This window comes from Ovis aries, chromosome 5, assembly GCF_016772045.2.
Source record: "Ovis aries strain OAR_USU_Benz2616 breed Rambouillet chromosome 5, ARS-UI_Ramb_v3.0, whole genome shotgun sequence".
NCBI lineage: Eukaryota > Metazoa > Chordata > Mammalia > Artiodactyla > Bovidae > Ovis > Ovis aries.
This window is the reverse complement of record NC_056058.1, coordinates 91,536,173-91,559,189: the sequence shown is the minus strand read 5'-3', so window position 1 is coordinate 91,559,189 and position 23,017 is coordinate 91,536,173. Positions and strand designations below refer to the sequence as shown.

Sequence of the window (23,017 nt, the reverse complement as noted above, 5' to 3'; positions counted from 1 at the left end):
AAGGGATAGGCTACCCACTCCAGTATTCTTGGGCTTCCCTGGTGGCTCAGACAGTAAAGAATCCTCCTGCAGTGCAGGGGACCTGGGTTTGATCCTGTATTCAGGAGATCCCCTGGAGAGGGCATGTCAACCCACTCCAGTATTCTTGCCTGGTCAGTCCCCCATGGACAGAGGAGCCTAGAAGACTGCAGCCCATTTGCTCGCAGAGTTGAACCTTACTGAGCCACTAAGCACAGCACTCGTAAATTCACTAATCCTTTAGGTCATCGTGAATGTGTTGTCAAGTTCCTAAAGTGAATTTTCACTTAATATACTTTTCAAGTCTACAATTTCCACTTAGTTGTTTTCCAACATTTTTTCTCATTATTGAGAATTTCATTTTTTGTTGTTCATCATTGCTTTACTTTCGTTTTGTTTTTTTTTAAGTGTGGTCACCTTTGAAGTTCATTGACTGTGTTTATAATTCTGCTTTAAAGACTGTTTAAATTCAATATCTAGAGATACCCAGTTTCTATTGGCCACTTTTTCCCTCCTTACATATCTCACAATATCTTGTTGAAAAGTAGATATTTTAGATCATATATTGTGGCAACTCTGGATTCTGAGTTTTGTGTTTTTTTTTCCTCCCTGTTACTGCTTTATTTGCTTGTTTTTTTGTTTAGTAATTTGGCTAAATTAAATCAGTGACATCTATTTCCCTTGTGATACGTAGCCACTTATGTACTTTTTCTTTATTTCTTTTTGAGATTTTTGTAATTAGTTTTACATTTGGATTTCTGGGACTTGCCTGTCTGTCTCTGTGAAGCTTAAATGATAAGCTGATGGCCAGACAGTGAACGTGCACAAACACTTCAAGTCAGTAAGTTATCTGTCATCTGCTCATGAATCTCTGTATTGATAGAGGAACACATTTAAAATTTATATTGTTTTCAAGTGCTCCCCACTTTGGTTTCTACTGAACTCTTTCACATTTCCTCTGTGCTGTGATTGTTCAGCCTCAGCAATGTGCGGGTAGCTTTGTTCCTCTCAGGCCTCCATTGGACATACTCTTAGTCATAGTCAAGAATGTGCTTGCCCCAAGGGTGAACATAACTTGGATTAATAGAGCTGTTGACTCTCTGTGCTTGCTCCCTGTTGTAAGGCCATCACTTCCAGTGAAACACTGCAGAAGGCTGGCATTACTCACCACTCAAGGACCACTGAGCCCCCTTTGACCTCTGCAAAGTTCTGGTGATCTCCTCCACTCTGGAAGAACCTCTGTACTCATTGAATTGTGGTTGATATCGATAAGAGCACCTCTTGGCTAGAATACAACAGGGTCCTAGTTTTCTTACCAGATATCAATACTCCTCAAATTGTTATCTTCCTTTGGTCTATTTATGGGTGACTGGGTGACTAAAATGGTTGTGTCTTTCAATTTTGTCTAGCTCTAAGGTTTGACTCACCTCCATCTTCTTTTGGGGCACATTTTTGTTTTATATTGGTTTCAGATATGAACACAAAGCAAAACAATTTTCTTCAAATGCCCGATAGTCCTTGGCTGTGCATTCATATTACAAAGAAGCAAGTCCAAAAGCTGCCTAGAAACTACATTTGGATGGCACCAATTTAATGGTACAGTTTGCTTTAGAGTGAATAGGTGGGTAACCATGATTATGCTGGAAGTCTGCTGAAGCCAGAATGAGGCAGATTTTTCTATGGAGGCACCCATGCTACCTTTCCTAGTACTCTGTTTTATATATAGTAGTGTGTATATGTTAATCCCAAACTCCTAATTTGTTCCTCCCCTACCTCGACCTTTCCCCTTTGGTAGCTGTAAATTTGTTTTCAAATTCTGTTAACCTATTTTTGTTTTTGTGCATAACTTCATTTGTATCATTCTATTTTTTTAGATTCCACGTGTAACCGATTTGATTATGAGAATCTCTAGCTCCATCCATGTTCCTGCAAATGGCATTATTTCATTCTGTTTACGGCTGAGTAACATTCCATTGTATATACATACCACATCTTCTTGGGTCCTGCTCTCATCTGTTCTTTTCAGGATTTTCTGTGTGTTCAGTCACTCAGTTGTTTCTGACCTTTTGTGACCCCATGGACTGCAGCATGCCAAGCTTCCCTGTCCTTCACAATCTCCTAGAGTTTGCTCAGACTCATGTCCATTGAACTGGCGATGCCATTCTGCATTGCCATGTTTCTTCATAGTTATTTTTTTAGTGGATTATAAACCCATTTTTAAAGAACAGTTTGTTGTACTTTGGCCACCTCATGCGAAGAGTTGACTCATTGGAAAAGACTCTGATGCTGGGAGGGATTGAGGGCAGGAGGAGAAGGGGACGACAGAGGATGAGATGGCTGGATGGCATCATGGACTCGAAGGACATGAGTCTGAGTGAACTCCGGGAGATGGTGATGAACAGGGAGGCCTGGAGTGCTGCGATTCATGGGGTCGCCAAGAGTCGGACACGACTGAGCGACTGAACTGAACTGAATTGTAGTGGTTATTATTATTTTAGTTACTGCCTCTTTCTCTTTCTTTACCTGATTCTGTACCCCACATTTCCCTTTGGGTTTACATTTTCTTTTACCTGTTTACACTTAGATTCTTTCAGGTAAGCAATATTACCAATGTTGACAGTTTCTAGAAAAGTAAGTCTTGATTTTTTTCCCTTGGTCAAGTTGTTGAAAGTTATCATTGAAGGACAATTCACTCTACAGGCTGACATTGTCATCAGGAAAGCAATTTCAGTTATTTACGGTTTTCCGTGAAATCTTGTGATTTCAGATATGGAGTATAGGTAATATGTTGTATCTCTATAATGGCTCCCTAGAGTGGGCATCTCCACTTAGTTCTTTAACCAAACTGAACCATGTCTCTCGTTAGAATTCCTCTGTTTTCTATTTTGTTCAAATTTAATTCCTAGACTGGCCAAGTTGTCCATGAAGGTTTTCGTCTGTTTCTGATGAAGTATTAGCTGGATATCAGCTTGGGATAATAGATATTACTAACATTTAAGCACTTGTATTTCAGATACCAGGAAAGGCAAGAAGTATGAGAACAATCAATAAATATTGAGATAAATATCCGGAGCCTTCTTCATATTAGTTTTATAGTTGAGGTAGCTCAAAGGGTAAAGCGTCTGCCTGCAATGCAGGAGACCAGGGTTCGATCCCTGGGATGGGAAGATCCCCTGGAGAAGGAAATAGCAACGCACTCTAATATTCTTGCCTGGAGAACCCTACAGGTGGAGGAGCCTGCTAGGCTACAATTCACGGGGTCGCAAAAAAGTCGGACATGACTAAGTGACTTCACTTTCACTTTCAAGCCTACTGGAGAGATCATTTTGGCTGATCACAAATCATCAAATAGCTTTTTTTTTTTTCTATTAAATAATATATTTACTGTTTGACTTCTTTTCTTTTCCTTTTAGTAAGGCAAGATAAAGAAATAATTATAGATTTTGAAATGTTCGTGATGTCAAGCTACAGAAAAATGTAGTAAGAGTTTTACAGATATCCTGGGTAAACATATCAATGTACAAAATTACACAAATATAAACAAAACATGAAAAAGCCCTTGCAAAGAGATATTAGTAACATTCAAAATATGAAGTTCCTGGGAATAAATCTAACATAACGAGATGTGCAAAACTCCCATGAGGAAATAATAAAGCATTATTTTGTGACAATAGGACCTCAATAAATGGAATGATATATAATACACATGGCTTTGGGAAACAAGATTTTATAGGTGCCCAGTTGGATCAGTTCAATCAAATTTATATGTATTTTTGAGGGGAGGAGACTTGACAAAAGATTTAAAAATTATATAGAGAGACAGAGGGCCAAAAAACAAGAATAACTGCGGTGTATTTTGGTGCAGGCAAAGTCAGATAGATTGATAGAACCTCACTAGAGAATGTTTAGACCACAGACTCACCTCTTTGGTGACTTGACTTGGGAGGTTATTAGAAACACAGAATCTCAGGTCCTGATCCCAGATCAGCGGAGGCAGAATCTACTTTATCAAGATAACCTAGAAGAGTGGGGAAATGATTTTTTTAAATTTTAACCTTAAAATTTATTTTGTAATATTTTGGCCTCACCGTGCAGCATGTAGAATCTTAGTTCTCTGACTGGGTATTGAACCCAAGCCCCCTATATTGGAAACTTGGAATCTTAACCAGTGGACCTCCAGGGATGTCCCAAATATGGCTTTAAGAAACAGTTCTGGGGCAACTGGTAATTAAACAAGAAAGCTATAATTGTATTGCAAGGTATTGCTTGATTCATATGGTGCAGCCATCCCTTACTGTCTGTGATCTACATTTCTTTAGGAACATTTGGAAACTCAATGATAATAAAAGGGATACTTTGTGCATATTTGTAAGGTGCATCTGTTATCCATGTGCCAATAATCTATGAGTCGTCTTATTAATAAGCTTTTTTAAGGTGCCCCAACTTCAGGATGCCTTTATGTGTTTCTAGCATCTCTTGCATCGGGTCTGTATATCGTACCTTAACCGTAGTGTTGTCACTGCCAATGTAGATCAGTAACGTTGTGACTGTGCCTCCTCCATGTGGGTGATAAAGCTGTATCTAATTATTTTATAGGTGTGCTTTGTATATTTTGGAAAAAAGCTGCTGAAGACACTGACGAAAAGGCAGCTCTTCTACTGACACCTCGGAAGGAAATAAGTTACCACCTACATTAGGATTAGAAGACCAGCTCATTCTCAGAATCTTCTGAAACAAAATTAGGTAAGAAATGCCTTTCATCATATTTTAAATGATTTGTCCTCCATCTTCCCAGTTTGCTTGAAAGCTTCTATAATTCTATTCCTTTGGCCTCCAAGAGAAATGCAGTTAGCATTTTCCTTTAGGAAGGCAGCATGCCAGCCAGCTGTCAGCTTTATGATGTACCTGATCTCCGATGTCAGGGGAAGCACAATTCAATTTTAAAGTAAGTCTTCTGCACAATACTGCAGCAGGGCTGCCAGCATCTCTCTTTATGTTCCTTTCTTTGAAATTCTCCCTTTTCCTCAAACAGTATAGTTTTATTTTTAAATCCTTTGTGTAAGATGAAACTACCACAAGCTGACTTTCCTTGTCCTTAGCTAAAAATCAATGAATTGACTGGAATTATCTGTAAATACTTCTGCTACCCTTTCTCATTTCTAGAAAATAAAGTACCACTGCTTGTTTACCTTATGACTTGTCTAAACATGTTGAAAGCATTGACTATAAGGCATAACACTCAGACTCTGAAAGAGAGAACTGTGACAAGTTCAGTCCAAAGGGAAAAGAGGAATAATTTATAAAAGGTGCTGCAGATAATGATGCCAGCCGGTTATTTTAAAATGCATCCATCTCACCTTTTAATGAATTAGATTTGTCAACAGGAAATGTTTTATGCACCACTTCTAATAAAAGTGGCATGCTAGGAATGCACTGCTTTGAGGTTGACTTCTTCAAAGCTTCAGAGTATCTTCAATTCAAAGATATTTTTTAAATAATAGATATTAAAAGTATATTTAAATAATATTAAGGTTGTGACACAAACACCAAATGACAAAATTCAGGGGTTTCAAAGCAAAGGCTGACATGCCATCACTTTTTCACATAGTAACTGTTTTTTAAATTAGGAGTGTAACAGACTGATTTGGGGATTGTGTGTCAGTTTAACTTTAGATTCTCTTGTTGGTTTTGCTGGTGTCACAACCTTAATGTCAGCTCTTCAAATAGGTTTCTACATTTCCTTTGGTTCGGGGTCATTAAAAAATGCATATGATGAATCTGAGAGGCATAAATAGGTCACACTGAAGTGAAATTCCTTGACTCTCTGGTATTGAGATACAGCTATTACCTGCCTTGTAAGTGGAAAAAGTTAGCTTAGGCATTTGGTAAATTTCTATTTTTCAAGATTTTGATTCAGACCATTGTAAGCCCAAATGACAAAATATCATGTTGGTATAATTGTGTTCTTGTTCCTCTAACCCAAACTACTCAATTTTGTTAATTATCATCCCTAGATATTAAGAATCATAATTCCCACAGGTGATTGTTTTTTCACTTGGAGTACAAGTTAATCCTGACAATTATTTCAATAGAAGTATCCTTATTCAGTATAATTAAGTATAGGTAACTCTACCTTAAATTTTTCCATACGCCAGCCTTTTATATAAACACTTTCATGCAGATATGGGGGTAAATGTGATTTTTTTTTTCAAGGTAATACTTGTTTAGAAAGCAAATATAAAGTAAAAATCTGTTGTGTTGTGTTGAATGTTTAAAAAAAAAAATTCTTGTACCCCATTGGACATTCAAGGAGGAGCATGGAGCCTTCCTTACTCCATTCTGCAGGGAGAGAGAGAAGGGAAAGAGGAGAGAAAAATAATTCCACCCATTTCCTTGATTCTTATCTATCATGATCTCACTGGGCAGGTCATATGCTGAATATGGTTTTAATTTAGAAAAATAAACATCAGAATCTGTCTCACCCATGTCTTTTTTATCACCCATGTTAGAGAAATGAAAAGTGGAAAGAGAGGCAAATTACTTATTGATCTTTTCTGGCAGACTCAAATATATTGGCCAACCCCAAATATAAGACTTCATAGTTCATATCTCCTCCTTCACTGACTCTCCAGCTTTTACTGTTCCTCAGTTCAGTTCAGTTTGTCGCTCAGTCGTGGTCCGACTCTTTGTGATCCCATGGACTGCAGCATGCCAGGCTTCCCTGTCCATCATCAACTCCTGCAGCTTACTCAAACTCATGTCCACCATGTTGGTGATGCCATCCAGCCATCTCATCCTCTGTCACCCCCTTCTCCTCCTGCCTTCAATCATTCCCAAATGAGTCGGTTCTTTGCATCAGGTGGCCAAAGTATTGGAGTTTCAGCTTCAGCATTAGTCCTTCCAATGAACACCCAGGACTGATCTCCTTTAGGATGGACTGGTTGGATCTCCTTGCAGTCCAAGGACTCTGAAGAGTCTTCTCCAACACCGCAGTTCAAAACCATCAGTTCTTTGGCACTCAGCCTTCTTTATGGTCCAACTCTCACATCTATACATGACTACTGGAAAAATCAAAGCTTTGACTTGATGGACCTTTGTTGGTAAAGTAATGTCTCTGCTTTTTAACCTGCTGTCTAAGTTGGTTATAGTTTTTCTTCCAAGGAGTAAGCATCTTTTAATTTCACGGCTGCAGTCGCCATCTTCAATGATTTTGGAGCCCCCAAATATAAAATCTCTCACGGTTTTCATTGTTTCCCCTTCTATTTGCCATGAAGAGATGGGACCAAATGCTATGATCTTAGTTTTCTGAATGTTGAGCTTTAAGCCAACTTTTTCAGTCTCCTCTTTCACTTTCATCAAGAGGCTCTTTAGATCTTCTTCACTTTCTGCCTTAAGGGTGGTGTCATCTGCATATCTGAGGTTATTTCTTCTGGCAATCTTGATTCTAGCTTGTGCTTCCTCCAGCCCAGCATTTCACATGATGTACTCTGCATATAAGTTAAATAAGCAGGGTGACAACATACAGCCTTGACATACTCCTTTCCCGATTTGGAACCAGTCTGTTGTTCCATGTCCAGTTCTAACTGTTGCTTCTTGACCTGCATACAGATTTTTCAGTAGGCAGGTCAGGTGGCCTGGTATTCCCATCTTTTTAAGAATTTTCCACAGTTTGTTGTGATCCACACAGTCAAAGGCTTTGTCGTAGTCAATGAAGCAGAAATAGATGTTTTTCTGGAACTCTCTTGCTTTTTCAATGATCCAACAGATGTTGGCAATTTGATCTCTGGTTCCTCTGCCTTTTCTAAAACATCTGGAAGTTTACGGTTCACGCGCTGTTGAAGCCTGGCTTGGAGAATTTTAAGCATTACTTTGCTAGCGTGTGAGATGAGTGCAATTGTTTGGTAGTTTGAACATTCTTTGGCATTACCTTTCTTAGGGATTGGAATGAAAACTGATCTTTTTCAGTCCTGTGGCTACTGTTGAGTTTTCCAAATTTGCTGACATATTGAGTGCAGCACTTTCACAGCATCATCTTTTAGGCTTTGAAATAGCTCAAATCCTAATAGGAATTCCAGATTTGTAACAGGAATTCCAAATCCCGAATAGGAATTCCAACGCCTCCACTAGCTTTTTCATAGTGATGCTTCCTAAGGCCCACTTGACTTTGCATTCCAGGATGTCTAGCTCTAGGTGAGTGATATCACCATTGTGATTCTAGCATGAGGTAATTAGGCTGCATTGTATAGTGGTGTGAAAATGTATAAAGTTGTCTGTGAAGGATTTGGCTGACTCTTCCAAATTTATCTAAACTATACTAGTGCTCTTACTTGAACAAATGTTTAAAGTCATTATTACTGTTCATACTAATACCAGTTTTGATTTCTATTTGATTAAAATAAATTTTTAAAACAAAAATATCTCTTTCTAAATTCAAAGAAAGCTATTTGAATAAATGAGCTGGAACTCAGTGCACACCTACAAGGTAGAAAAAGCTTTCTGGCATAGAAACAAAATAATCTCTTTAAATAACATAGGCCAAAGCCTTCACACCAGTTCATTTAGAACAGTTTCAGATTTATGTAATTAGTAAAGTTGGCTACTGGGTCTAATGTGTATTAAATGTCCTTCAGTGTACAGTGATACTCTAGTGACTTGAAAAAATGATAAGAATTTATTTATTGTTTTGCTACATCAGCCAGTTCTGTAAATGGCTTTCTAATATGATACAATATATGCTTTTAATAGTTTTGTATAATAAAGAGATAGTATTTACTGTATTTTCTGTATTCCAGCAGCTGATCTAAATAGTATCCATGGATTATCTCATGTAACCCTCATAACAACACTGTATTGATCTCAGTATTTTATAGATACGGTAGAGGCACGCAAGGAGAACATTATAAAGCTAGTAAGTAATGGAGCTAGAATTCCACCACTAGCATTGTTACCCCAGATCTCACACCCTAAGCCCCCACTACTCAAAGTGCGGTCCCCAAGCCAGCGGTATCACCATTACCTGGGAACTTTTCAGAAATGCAGGCTCTCAGACTCCACCCCAGTATCACATCTTTTATGCTATCTTGAGTATTCCTCTTATATATAAAGTGTATCATAAAAAAATTAATAACTAAATGTAAACAGGGATCCAAGCTATCTGGAAATCACTTGTATAAAGAACCGGGAAAAAAAAAAAAACCAACACCCTAGACCATAAACAGCAAGTATTTCTACTGGGCAGCTAGCTACTTCTACATCTGAGACTTTCTCACGATCACATTGTAGCACACTGCCTTTGAATGCAGACTCCAGACAGACTGCCTATGTGTGAACCTCAGGTCCTATTTCTAGCTATAGGACCCCAAGAAAGTTACGCAGCTCTCTTTATCTCAGCTTCATCTTCTGGGAATGAGATCTAAAACTGTACTTACTTCACAGGGTTGTTGTGAAGATGAAACGAGTTAATCCATGGCAAGTTTTTAAAACAGAACCTGATATCACCTGATATAAGTGATAAATGTTTTCTGCTGTGGATGTTGTTAGTTATGATTCCCATCTTAAAGAGTAGAATAAAGTCTCATCTCATACTTGGCAATAAACTGGCAAATATTTTTGTTAGCAGGGCTTACCATGTAAAGGGATATCTTTATTGTTAGAGTCCAAATCATACATTTTAGTTTTTGTATTGTCTGCATACTCTCTCCTTGCGGCACTTTGTGCCTGTGAGTTCTCCTAAACACCACTTCATGTGGTACTTTAACTAGTTAAGTCCAGTGCACTCAATTCAAAATCAACATGAAATGTGACGGCATAGTGAATTTTTAAATGTAGTGTCTGCTTTTAAACGAAATAAAACTAATGAATGAGGCTTGTATGCCCATTTGGCCAACCACTTGGAGAAGTAATACAGAACCGTCAGAATAAAGTATCTGTTTAAAGGCTGAATGCTTCAGAAGCTGCTTGTTTTCTTTTGGACATTGTTCTGATGTTGTACATACAGTTAATCATGATAGTCTTTAGGGGAATAATGGTTTAGTGTGCAGGCACTCACTTAACAGCTATTTAAGATTACATCTAATGTGTGAAGTGAGGCTGCATGTTCCTGAAAAGTACCACTTTGAAATCTCATTTGTGGAAGGCACTAAGATAAAAATAGTCGGTGAAAAGAATATCCTGGGAAACTTTTAAATTGTCAATTCTGGGACACATACCCAGAAAGTTCAGTTCATTAGGCCTGGGATGAGGCCCGCCTGGGTGTTTGAATTTTTAACAAATGGCCAAAGTGATTCTACTTAAACTAGTGTCCTCGAGTACCCCTGGAGAACCGCTGCGGTAGTGGCGAATACATGAATTGAGAAGAGCTTTTGTTGACCCCCCTTCCTTCTGGCAACACTGTCCTCTTTGGTACTAGTGTTTTTCCATCCTGTGACCCAACTTTCTTATTTGTCCTCTCCACCCATCAGTGGTTCCCAAGCCAGTCTTTAATTTTTCTGCTTTTCTCTCGTTTTTTTTACCTTTTCTCAAAGAATATATCTTTTGGATTTATCAGTCATATCTGTGCAGATGATTCTACAAAATAACCACAAAAGTCTGTTTAATCTAAAAATCTCTAAGCCAAAATTCAGGTGCTGTAATCAATTTAGAGCCTATGGGCAACATTAAAAGAAAGAAGTAGTTCAGTTCAGTCGCTTAGTCGTGTCCGACTCTTTGTGACCCCATGAACCGCAGCACACCAGGCCTCCCTGTCCATCACCAACTCCTGGAGTTCACCCAAACTCATGTCCATTGAGTCGGTGATGCCATGCAGCCATCTCATCCTCTGTCGTCCCCTTTTCCTCCTGCCCTCAATCCTTCCCAACATCAGGGTCTTTTCCAATGAGTCAGCTGTTCACATCAGGTGGCCAAAATATTGTAGCTTCATCTTCAACATCAGTCCTTCCAAGAAGAAGTAGTAAAAAACAATAAAAAGAAGTAGTAAAAAAGAATAAAATAGGATGAAATGGAATAGATCAAAGCAAGAGAAACAGTGTTTCATGAGACTTTCGTTTAAGATATGTGTGCACACCTACACATTAGATTGCAATGCATTTTGTTTGAAACATGTAGATCATAATTCAAAAAGTTTGAAAGATACTCTCTGAGTTTTGGTCTCCTGGACTTCAGTGTGACATTACAAGCACTATGTTTTCCCATGTGTTCCACTCATATATCTGCTGCGTCTCTATTGTGGACATTACCAATTTGTATAATCCGTTCAAAATCATCAGTATGCAGGTCAGGAAGCAACAGTTAGAACTGGACATGGAATAGCAGACTGGTTTCAAATAGGAAAATGAGTACGTCAAGGCTGTATATTGTCACCCTGCTTATTTAACTTATATGCAGAGTACATCATGAGAAATGCTGGGCTGGAAGAAACACAAGCTGGAATCAAGATTGCTGGAAGAAATATCAATAACCTCAGATATGCAGATGACACCACCCTTATGGCAGAAAGTGAAGAGGAACTAAAAATCCTCTTGATGAAAGTGAAAGTGGAGAGTGAAAAAGTTGGCTTAAAGCTCAACATTCAGAAAACGAAGATCATGGCATCTGGTCCCATCACTTTATGGGTAATAGATAGGGAAACAATGAAACCATGAGAGACTTTATATTTTGGGGCTCCAAAATCACTGCAGATGGTGATAGCAGCCATGAAATTAAAAGACACTTACTCCTTGGAAGAAAAGTTATGACCAACCTAGATAGCATATTCAAAAGCAGAGACATTACTTAAGGTCCGTCTAGTCAAGGCTATGGTTTTTCCTGTGGTCATGTATGGATGTGAGAGTTGGACTGTGAAGAAGGCTGAGTGCCGAAGAATTGATGGTTTTGAACTGTGGTGTTGGAGAAGACTCTTGAGAGTCCCTTGGACTGCAAGGAGATCCAACCAGTCCATTCTGAAGGAGATCAGCCCTGGGATTTCTTTGGAAGGAATGATGCTAAAGCTGAAACTCCAGTACTTTGGCCACCTCATGTGAAGAGTTGACTCATTGGAAAAGACTCTGATGATGGGAGGGATTGAGGGAGGAGGAGAAGGGGACGACAGAGGATGAGATGGCTGGATGGCATCACGGACTCGACGGACGTAAGTCTGAGTGAACTCCTGGAGATGGTGAGGGACAGGGAGGCCTGGCGTGCTACGATTCATGGGGTTGCAAAGAGTTGGATTCGACTGAGCGACTGAACTGAACTGAACTGAAAATTGTTTTGTTGTGCATTCTGTTAACATTTTCCTCCTAAGTTTTTTTTTTTTAATCTATTCATAAACTACCATTCTGTTATCCAGGATAAAATTTCAGAATTGCTTTGTAATAATTTAGCCCTTCCTATGTAAATTCCCCAATAGCCTCATCTGACCGCCCTGGCCTGTCCTGTGGCCCAACCAAGCAGAAAATCTTATTGGCAACCCTTGTAGTCACCCACTCCCCAGCTAGCTTCCTGAAGGCTGCTTTGGGCATGCCCTGCCTGGTATCTGTGGCTGCCATCCACAAGACTGTGAGAGGCATTGTCAACAAGATGCCCTGCTCTGTATGATACCCACCTCTCTTAGCTCTTTCTGTTGTAATTGGTCATTTTTTTTTTTTATTGCCAAGGAAGAGCCTCACCCTGGACTTTACCCTTTGCTACTTTCTGACGACATATCCACACATTTTCTGGCCCTTAGCATGACTCTAGTTTTGTCTGGTGTCTCTGATGACTTGGGTCTAAAGTCCAAGCTTCTAATGCCTGGGACATGTCACACATGCCTGGTTGTGCTCTCAGCTATAATTGCCTGCCTTGGTAGTGACCCCAAACTCTTATCTAGTCTTACCTTGGAAAGTCATTTCAAAAGCTGTCTTGCCTTTCCTCACGGTCCCATCCTCTTCCTAGTCATCATCACCTTCATCTGGATTAACTCACTGTCCTTCTAACTGATCCTCCTACATCTCTTCTCTCACCCTACACCAAACTGTCTTAACACCCTGTTTAATAAATATTTGTAAAACAGTAGTCATGTACTGCCTTAGTAAGGAAAAACAGAAGAAAACCTGTTATGACTCCATATTCTCTGTGGAATAAAAGTACAAATATTTTCCTCCTGCAGAATAAAAGGCCTCAGCATATCCCGCTAGCCATGGCATACCTCTCCAATTTTATCTTTCGCTGTTTTCATTTGTGAATTTTCTGTTCTGGTTCTGCAAAGCAGTTGTCTATATGCTCCAGGGATGGTCTCACCATTTTCATTACCAGGGCACCCTGTTGGTGAGTGTGGAGCAGACAGTTGTGGCTGAGGTCTAGCAGTAGGATCCCGTTACATACAAAGAAACCTCATGTTGAGCACCTGATTACACGTCGGCAATTAGAAGTTAGTAAGAGCCCAGGCTGCAGAAGGAAAGAGAAATGAACGGGAGACAAACTGATGAATTACTTCTCTCATTTACTGTCTGGCTGAGGCTCCTTATATCCTCCGGTCACTAGCTGTTGGATCATTCACAGAACTGGAAAGCGTTTGAATCTATATACAGGGAGAGATTAAGTGTCTTGCAACTAGGGGGGCCTGTGAGGCTATGGATTTTGTGAGATCACTGGACTTCCGCCTTTATCTTCCTTTTCTTTGGCAACTTGACCTCTCTTTTCTTTTGCCCAAAGGGAATGTCTTACGGAACTTCTGGATCATCTGTTACTTGAACCACTCAGTTAATACTGCATTAGCTAATGCCTTGTAATATTTGTTTGTTTTTGTTTCTAATGCATCAAAAGTAAGACATGCTCAATAAGTTCAAACAAAAAAAGATTATAAAGAGTAAAAATTTTCTTTTCCCTGTTCCTTTTTAGTTCTACTACCCACAGCTTAGCACTGCTGCTGGTTTGCTGAATATCCTTCCTGATTTTGAGGGGGAAAGGGGTTGATTTTTTTTAAAAGTATTGCATTGTATCATGATACATATATAGTTTTACAATTTACTTTTCTAAGAAAACGCTATAGCATTCTGGAAATCTTTCCATCTCTTGCCATACAAAGCTGGATTTTCATTTTTCATAGGTTTCTTTTCATTTTATATATGTTATATTGATATTGAAAATATTCCATGTACTGGACTTCCCGGGTGGTACAGTGGATAGGAATCTGCCTGCCAATGCAGGGGACACGGGTTTGATCCCTTGTCCGGGAAGAGTACACATGCCACACACAACTGAAGTTCATGTGCCACAACTCCTGAGCCCCTGCACTCGAGCCCGTGAACTCCAGCTGCTGAGCCCACACACTGCAACTACCAGAGCCCGTGCACCTGGGGCCTGTGCTCCGCAACAAGAGAAGCTATCACAGCAACTCAGCAACTGGAGAAACCCCACATGCAGCAAAGAAGACCCAGTGCAACCAAAAATAAGTAAATCAATAATTTTTAAAAAGATGTAAAAGATCCCATGAACTGACATCACATTATATATTCAGTTGGCCCAGGAATAGTCCCACCTTATACCTTTCATCTCAGTATTTCATCAGTTTAGCTTTTGTCTTAGAGTTTTTATTTTTGAATGAAGCCTTATTTGATAGTTACGCATAAATAAACCGGGATAGGTTTTGATAGACCTGCACCTTGCTTGTCTCCATCCTGGCGTGTCCTCATGTTTGAGACACCAGTACAGTGAACAGAATTCTCACTGTAACATATGGTTAAATTGGCCACTTCCCATTTCTGTTTCCCAGTGCCTTTCCAGAAGTAATGTAAGCTAGCACATCTTTTTCAAGGAGAGCAGGAAGGATGCTTGCTGATAAAGTAAATGCTCTCCAGCAGTTAGATCAGCTAGCTCCTTTGGAGCTCAGTGGGGGGCAGTGGCAGAATGCTCCGGGCTGACAGCTCTGCTGGCCACTTGATGCAAAACCAGTTGTGCTAAGCCTGTGCTTTGGCCTGTGGGCTGCACATTTCTCACCCTGTATTCAGTTTTACCATAGAGTGAATACAATACCAGCTTTATATTGCTATAAGGATTTTATTATGTATCATATGATATAAATCTACAACTATTTGTTTTATTGTTGGATAACACATTTTTTATTTTGTAACAACCGTTTTTGGTGACAGTGATTTTGTAACAACCATTTTTGGTGACAGTGATTTGGGAGGGGGGAGAGAAGGAAAATAACTGAACACTCATCGGTTAGTAGTACTAAATTTCATTTGACTTGCCAACAAGAATTAAATGTGTAACCCACACTACGGAGGCTATAGTGATATCACAGACCACATGAAAACAAGAAGACATAGAAGCAACAGCATCTATTGTGCAGTCTTATTTTCAGACCGTGCCTGAAAATATGACTTTTTCGTAATTGATGCTTCACTGCAGAAGGTATATTTGTGTACCACTCTGTGCCAATGCAGGAGACATAGGTTTGATCCTTGGTTTGGAAAGATGAGAAACAAAGCCTGCGCACCTCAACTGTTGAGCCTGTGCTCCACAATGAGAGAAGCGACCACAGTGCGAACCCTGCCTCCCGCCACTAGGAAAAAGCCCAGACAGCAACGAAGAACCAGCCCAGCTGAAATAAATAATAAAAAATCTGTATGCCAGTGCAGGAGCCACTGGAGATGCAAGTTCGATCCCTGGCTCAGGACGATCCCCTGGAGAAGGAAGTGGCACCCTTCTCCAGTATTTTTGCCTGAGAAATCCCATGGACAGAGGAGCCTGCCAGGCTATGTCCATGGGGTCGCAAAGAATTGGACATGACTAAGCGACTGAGCGCACACACACACTGTGAAACGTGACTTTTCATTTAGATCGAGTGACTGTACTAAATTAATTCCGCTCATATTCAGTTCCAGGTTTTCTTGTGCATGTATGGAAGGTGAAACAGTAACTGTTACTGTATTGTCTCTGCTAAAAGAACTTTACCAGCTCTTAAACGATGCAGTTTTACTTCAGTATCATTGTATATTTCTAGTAAAAAGATCAATTCCAATAACGGTTCAAGTTTCTTGTCTAATACACGGGATCAAAGTAAAGCATTCAGAAGTTCATTCTGTAAAATGTGAAACACATGATACTGTGAAGTGACAGTGAACTTGCTCAGTCGTGTCCGACTCTGCGACCCCATGGACTGTAGCCTTCCAGGCTCCTCCCTCCGTGGGATTCTCCAGGCAAGAGTACTGGAGCGGATTGCCATTTCCTTCTCCGATTGTGATATTGTGAATTGTGATATTGCGTGAATTGTGATATTGTGAGTACTATTGTAAACTGAATGACAAACTGCAGCATACATGGTAAAATTACTTGGTCTTGGTGATGTAAAAAATATTCTGAAGTAGAATATAACATCATAAAATATTTTGAATAAATTTAGAGCCTGCAGAGAGTAGTATACTCAGAATATGTTGTACATATTCATGTAATTCATAATTGCCTCTAAGAGTTTATAAAATATAAATACCAATCTAAATAGAAGATATATTCTCAAAAAGTACAAATATGCTTATATATGCACAAAATAACCAGCCTGTAAATTTTTATAGTTAGGTTGATGCTGATAAAAATAACAAGCATGGCTGTATATATTTTTTCTGTTTGGATTTTAGAAATTTTTGAGACTTTGAAGAGTAAGTTTATAAATCAATTAAAGTTCCTACCATGGCATTAAATACTTTTGTTAAAATGTTCTCTAAATTTTGTTTGCAGTTTCCAGCAAAATATACTGGGAATATTTAGTCAAAGCATTTAACAAATGGAAGTCAAAAAATTCAGTTTATGTGAAGATTTTAGGGAATTGCAGTTATTGAACCCAGAGCTTGTAAACAGGAGGACTTTGAACTATTTCCCCCTGAAATCAAGGGGAAAACTGAACAAATTAATTTATAAGAACTCAAATGATATATAAAATATAACAGTGAAATTCCATAATTGTGTTTTGAAATATATACACTTATGGGGAGAAATATTTTGATGGAGCTCATATTTTTAATTAAATAAGTATATATTTTGGTTCAGAATGAAGTTAACTTGGAAAAATCTGCAAGTTTGTAGTATCTAAATCAAGCAAAACATTGAAAATAAGCATACATATTTATTTGATGGATTTGTTTTTTCAGCTTATTGGTCAAAAAAGGCAGTTTGCATAGAAGCAAAAAAGTAAAAACTGCAAAAATAATTTGGCTAAAATATTTGTGTATTTCATTATTACAAATTAAAATTGGCAATGTTTTTCAGTAGTGAATTTGCTCTGAACTTAATATTATTTACCAGTAGATTTGCACCTGAAAAAATGTATACAGAAAAGTCACTTGGCAATGTCAACAATTTAAAATTTACTAAACATAAAATGTATCTTGGAAAGTTATAAAAATAATACAATCATATTTTAAAAATACGTTCTTTAGAAAACTAAGTGTGAGGGATAGATACAACTAAGAAATTGATTACAGTATACGTAATGTACTAACAACCATCTGTTTTTGTATTTTTGATGTCAATATAAAGATCTTTTACTTCAATAGGCATAGATATCAGAATTTTTAAAAAGAATTTGAGTATAATTTTATGTAGGTCCACATACATTATAAAGCCACTTACTTGATTTGTGAGTATACATCTCAAAAATTATATAATTTTATTTATTTTAGTACCCTTTTTATTCCAGAAATTTCCTAGTTTAGATGATAAATTATATAATATATGCTTCATCCCCTCCTTCCTAAATTCCATTTCCCCTTTCCCAAATGATTGCTTTATGTTTATTATATATGACTATAATTCTTATACTTAAAATTTGTTACTTCTAAAATGAACACTCCCTTTCCCCATACAAATTAAAAATTAGCTCTTTCCTTTGATTTTTCTCTTTTGCTTAAGTGTATGGTTTATCTCCCAGTCACTTAGAGTTGAAATCTTGCTGTGAACACTGATTCCTTTCTCACCTTTACAAAGATCATTCTGGTGGGAGGATAGAAAATGTGTTAGGAGATGATGCAGAAAATAGGGAGACACTTTAGCAAACTGCTGTATTAATCCAGCTGATGGAGTTTGAATTTCACAGGTGCAATATGAGAACAGGATTGAACGTGACAAATACGAAGGAAGACGAGTCACCTGGCAGTGTAATTTGTGAGAGAGCGTTAGAATGTGGGGGATGGCTCCCACGTTTCTGACTTGAGTACCTAGGCTGAGAGTGATGCTGTTAGCTACTATAGGGACCTCGAGAAAATGAAGACATCTCAGAGGGAAGGTAATAAAACTGGGGGCATATTGAGTTTGAGGTACCCATGGAATATCCAAGGGAGTTATCCAGTGTGGAGTTGGACACTTCAAACAGGAGCTCCAAACATAAGCGGTGGTGGGAGACATGGACGCGGATGAAATTGTTCAGTCAGAGGTCCAAGGGAAGGAGACAGAACAGGGGACTGGTGAAGGAGACCGAGCTGTGGTGTCTGAGACGGATCTGGGGGAGAAAGTGCCCCAAGAGCACTTCCTCTGGGGAAGGAGGGGCCTGGGACTGTGGAGTGTAGCAGATTGGAGAGAAGGCTTACACTTGGCAACTTTGAGGTTCTATAACCATAGGAAGAATTCAGGCCCAGCTTAGGAAATGTTTCCAGAAATATTTCACTGTTTGAAATTTTTAGATTTAAGTTTCATAAATTAAGCTTCAAAGATATAATCATTTATGTATAGCTCTACAGGTAACATTTATTCTGTTACTCCTCTACAAACTTACTATCAACATTCATTTTTACTCTGAATTTTTTGAAGTTTCACATTGTGTGTACAGGACATGTTGATTGGTATAGAGTGGATTTTTTTAACATCTTGTAAAGAACATCAGTTTTATGGTACTTTCTCGGTGGTCCAGTGGTTAAGACTCTGTGCATCCAATGTAGGAGGTGTGGGTTCGATCCCTAGCAGGGCAACAACTAAGATCCCAGGTGCCACACAACATGGCCAAAAAATTAAAAAAAAGATTTGGAAAAAAAAAAAAAGGGGACATCAGTTTTATTGTAATTTCACACAAAGAACTATTCTAGAAATTTGACTTTGAAGTTGAGTCAATCCAAAGCAATTTTTAAAATCTCTTTAGACTTCATTCTTAGGACCTATTTCTCAAGGGTTTCTATGCATAAAATTTTAATGTTTTTACATTTTATTTTTACTTATTAGTTCTTACTTTTCAAAGAATGTGTTCTGTTATCTTTAGACTTTAGTAATTAAATTACCTAATTTAGGTAGATTTCTTTCTACAATCCATACCTGCATATTGCCTCTTATATGCTCATTTTGGTCCCTCTGTTTTGGTGTATGATTCATCTTTTAGTTGAAAAATACTGGGTTCTTTCATCACAATTACAGTCATTGGTCTGATAATCCTATGAGTCAATCTACACGAAACAAGAAGCGCATATCAAACTCCTGGCAGGTTTAGTTAAAATTAAAATGCATGCTCAACTGTAGAGATTGTCAAGTGTGGAAATAATATTTGTCCAGCTGGACAGCTTTCTTTTGTAGTTGCTAAATGAAAGTTGAGATTCTGTCTGCTCCTTGAAAGCTTCTGTGTCATGAAGGTAATTTGGACTGTTTGTGGTTTGACAGGGATTATTAAAATCAGATGAAGTGAAGGGAAGCAAGTGTGAGAAAGCAAAATTGACACTGACACTCTCTATTATTTGCAGCTTGGATCATGATGACTATGTTGATATGATAGATTCACTGTTGAGTATGTTAAGCAGCAAATAAAGTAAAAAGCAAGTATAGTGATGGCTTTTCAGATTTAACATGAAGAAATCCAATATTTACTTTCACTGATTGCATTTTAAATAGATTTTCAGGTCATTTCATATGAATTTGTTTATAACCAACAACACATTATCCGTCTATTGAACTGTAGAATTAGGAAGTATACTGCAAAGGCAGTATAACAGAAAATTAAACATTAAAGAAGTAGATCACATGATTAAAATAATAGAATTTTAAAACTAGAAGGGTCCTTACAGATCACTTTTATCTAATTTCCTTTTTTGGTAGATGGAAACTAGAAAGACTTTTAAAGTATCACATTTAAATGTTATTTGAAAACATACATATTTGTAAAATCCTCGTTTTTCACCACAAATATATTTTATCTTTTCACAGTATTTTAAAAAATGATTTGAGTTGATAAAATTCATTCCAAAATAGTGTAATCCACAATTGTAGATAGTTTTTTTCTGTTTAAAGATAATACACAGATTAAGTTATTATGGTTATATGTTTTTATAAGTTGTATTATCTACATTGATGAAGTAAATACCTTCCATAAACATATTTTTCTACTGAAAGCATTATTTGTAGAAGGAGTTATAGCAAAAAGCTATTTCATGGTGTTAACCAAAGGCAGTTAGAAAAGTATAGCTAAATTTGATGAAATTATTGTTGTTTAGTTAGTAAGTATTGTCCGACTCTTTTGCAATCCCATGAACTATAGTCCACTAGACTGCTCTATCTATGGGATTTCCCAGGCAAGAATATTGGAGTGAGTTGCCATTTCCTCCTCCAGAGGATTTTTCTGACCTAGGAATCAAACTATAGTTATACATATTTATGTGTATGTACCCACACCCCTACATACACATAAATATGTATAACTAAAATCTTCAGTGGTATTTAGGCAAGGTAGTGAACTGATCTGAATTGGTTTGTAATGTGAGAAGTCTAATGTCCGTATGCACTGTAGATAGCATCCTGGTGATACAGTTAAATTCAGCAGTTCTGACTTTGACTACCTGGAGTTTGCACAGTCACAGCAAGTTAGTCTTTGTCCTACAAGACTGCCCCCATTTCAGACGTGAACAAGTGAGGTCTGTACTGGATATACTGGCTCTTCCTGGCTGATACAAATTCAGGGGCTCCCACAGGTTCAGTAATTCATTTGAATGACTCACAGAATTCAAGAAGTACCATACTTATGATTACAGTTTTATTAAAAAGGATAAAACTCAATAATAGCCAAACGGAAGAGACACATAGGACGAAGTAGTGAAGAGGGTAGGAGTAGCAAAAACCAAATGCAAATTTCTTATTATACCCTAAGATGTGAGTCCTGGAGACTAGATAGTGTTCCAGATTTAGGACGCTGATACAGAAAGGAGGCGAAGTTACATTTAAGAGCAGTGGTGACCATTTAATATATTAGTAGGAGAAAGGGTCAAAGTATTTGATGACCATCTAAAATAGAGGTCAGCAAACATTTTCTATTAAAGGCCAGATAGTAAATATTTTTTAGGGTTTGTGGATGACATATAGCTACCCTAGCATATTCTTTTTTTGTTTTTAATTTTTACAACATGTTAGAAATGTAAAAGCCAGTCTCAGCTTGCAGGCCATAGGAAAGACAGACCATGCCATAGTTTTCTGACACAATACTAGGCATGGGAGAGGGAGATTAGATAGGTGGTTACCCTATAACATGGGAAGAAAAGTCATTTTAAGAAAAAGATTTTGAATTAAATTTTGGACATATTGAGTTTAAGAGATCTTTGAATCAGCAAAGTGCATTGTCTAGTTTAAGTACTCAGATATGTGTGTGACCGTTTTGGAGAGTTTAGCGACATACACTTGAGATAACAGATCAAAGAGGTTATGAGAAGCATGCCGAGTAAGAAGAGAACCAATAATTCCAGCATGAGATGGATAAGAAGAGAAGCATAAGACAAAGTTCTGTATTCCTCTTTCCAGTTCAGGCAAGGGAAATAAGGAGAGTTGAGAATGCTATACAATGAAACTAATAGGAGGAGATTTTTGAGGTGTGAGGAAAAAAATCCAATGAACAAAAATAAAACAAAATTGCTTAAATTAAAATAAATCTACAACAGTTAAATTACATTTAAAAAAAGTATTTGCTTTGAATGAAAATGCTCAAGGAAAGTGTTTAGAATGAGAGGCAGGTCTAGAAAGAAAACTGTGGTGAATATCAGTGTTCAACATCAGAGATGAGAGAGGAGCCAATCAAGATGTTTATTTCAACATCAGAGATGAGAGAGGAGCCAATCAAGATGTTTATTTGCTTAAATAAAAACTACTCTTGTTAATTTATACAAACAAAAAGAAGTGGCTGTTGGGCACTTAAGCAGGGAAAGGATTTATCATAAGTATCTCACAGAACCAAAAAGAAACTGTTTGAGCAATCAGTGAGTCAGAGGAGGAAAGGAACTGGGCAATTACAGGGGCCTCAGCCAAAATAATCCACTTACCTATGTACCCTCTCTTGGGAGGCTGGAAGTAATGTGATTGGTTTACTACCAGCGATTCCCTGTTCCTGCCTTCATTCCAGATATCGTAATTCATTTAGTATGCACCTGATGGTTCAGCTTGCGTCAGATTTCTAACCCTGAATCAATCAGTTATGGCCAGGAAAGCTGGGACTTCTAGCATTGAAATGTACCACCATTGTATATCTGATAGTATATATGAGATTAAAAAAAGGAATGTGAGCTGGCCAGCTACCGAAGTGGGGACTCCTTTGAGGAGCCTCTGAATAAATGGTGTAAGAGTCTAGAAGGGAAGTAGGAAGGCATAATACTAAGGAAAATTGACAAGAAAGAAGACAACTTTAAGAAAGAATAGCCGTCAGTACCAAGGATTGCAGAGACTAAGTAAGATAGGGACTGAAAAATAGTTTGTCAATTTCCGTATAAAGCCAGAGGCAGAAACCAGATTGCTCTGGGTCGAGAAGTGAGGGATAAAAACATAAGATTAAGATATATGGGCTGCTATTTTGAGATGCCAGGCTATGAAAGGAAGGGGATCTAAGGAGGGTTTTGTTGGTTTGAAACTTGAACATGTTTATAGTCAGCTGAAAGGGATATTGATGATGGTAGGAGTAGTTGATGGTAATTGATGGTGCAAAGCCCCAAAAAGTCATAAAAGGGTATTTTAATGGATGGATTTATTTATCAGATTGATTTTATTAATTATATTACCAAAATTTAGGAGAGTAGTATCACATTAATCCAACTAATCA

The 23,017-nt window shown here is 37.9% G+C and overlaps 1 protein-coding gene across 8 annotated transcripts in view; it reads left to right on the top strand.

Moving 5' to 3' along the window:
• Positions 1-4,613: 4,613 nt before the first annotated feature.
• The window catches only part of KIAA0825 (KIAA0825 ortholog), a 400,677-nt gene continuing 382,273 nt past the window's right edge, over positions 4,614-23,017 (top strand). For 4 of the 8 annotated variants that reach the window (XM_060416005.1, XM_060416009.1, XM_060416007.1 and 1 more), the window contains exon 1: positions 4,645-4,761. The gene's annotated coding sequence lies outside the window, so the exon portion shown is untranslated. Of the gene's footprint in view, positions 4,762-23,017 lie in introns of all 8 variants that reach the window. The other 4 variants (XM_060416006.1, XM_060416008.1, XM_060416010.1 and 1 more) reach the window with 2 other exon arrangements.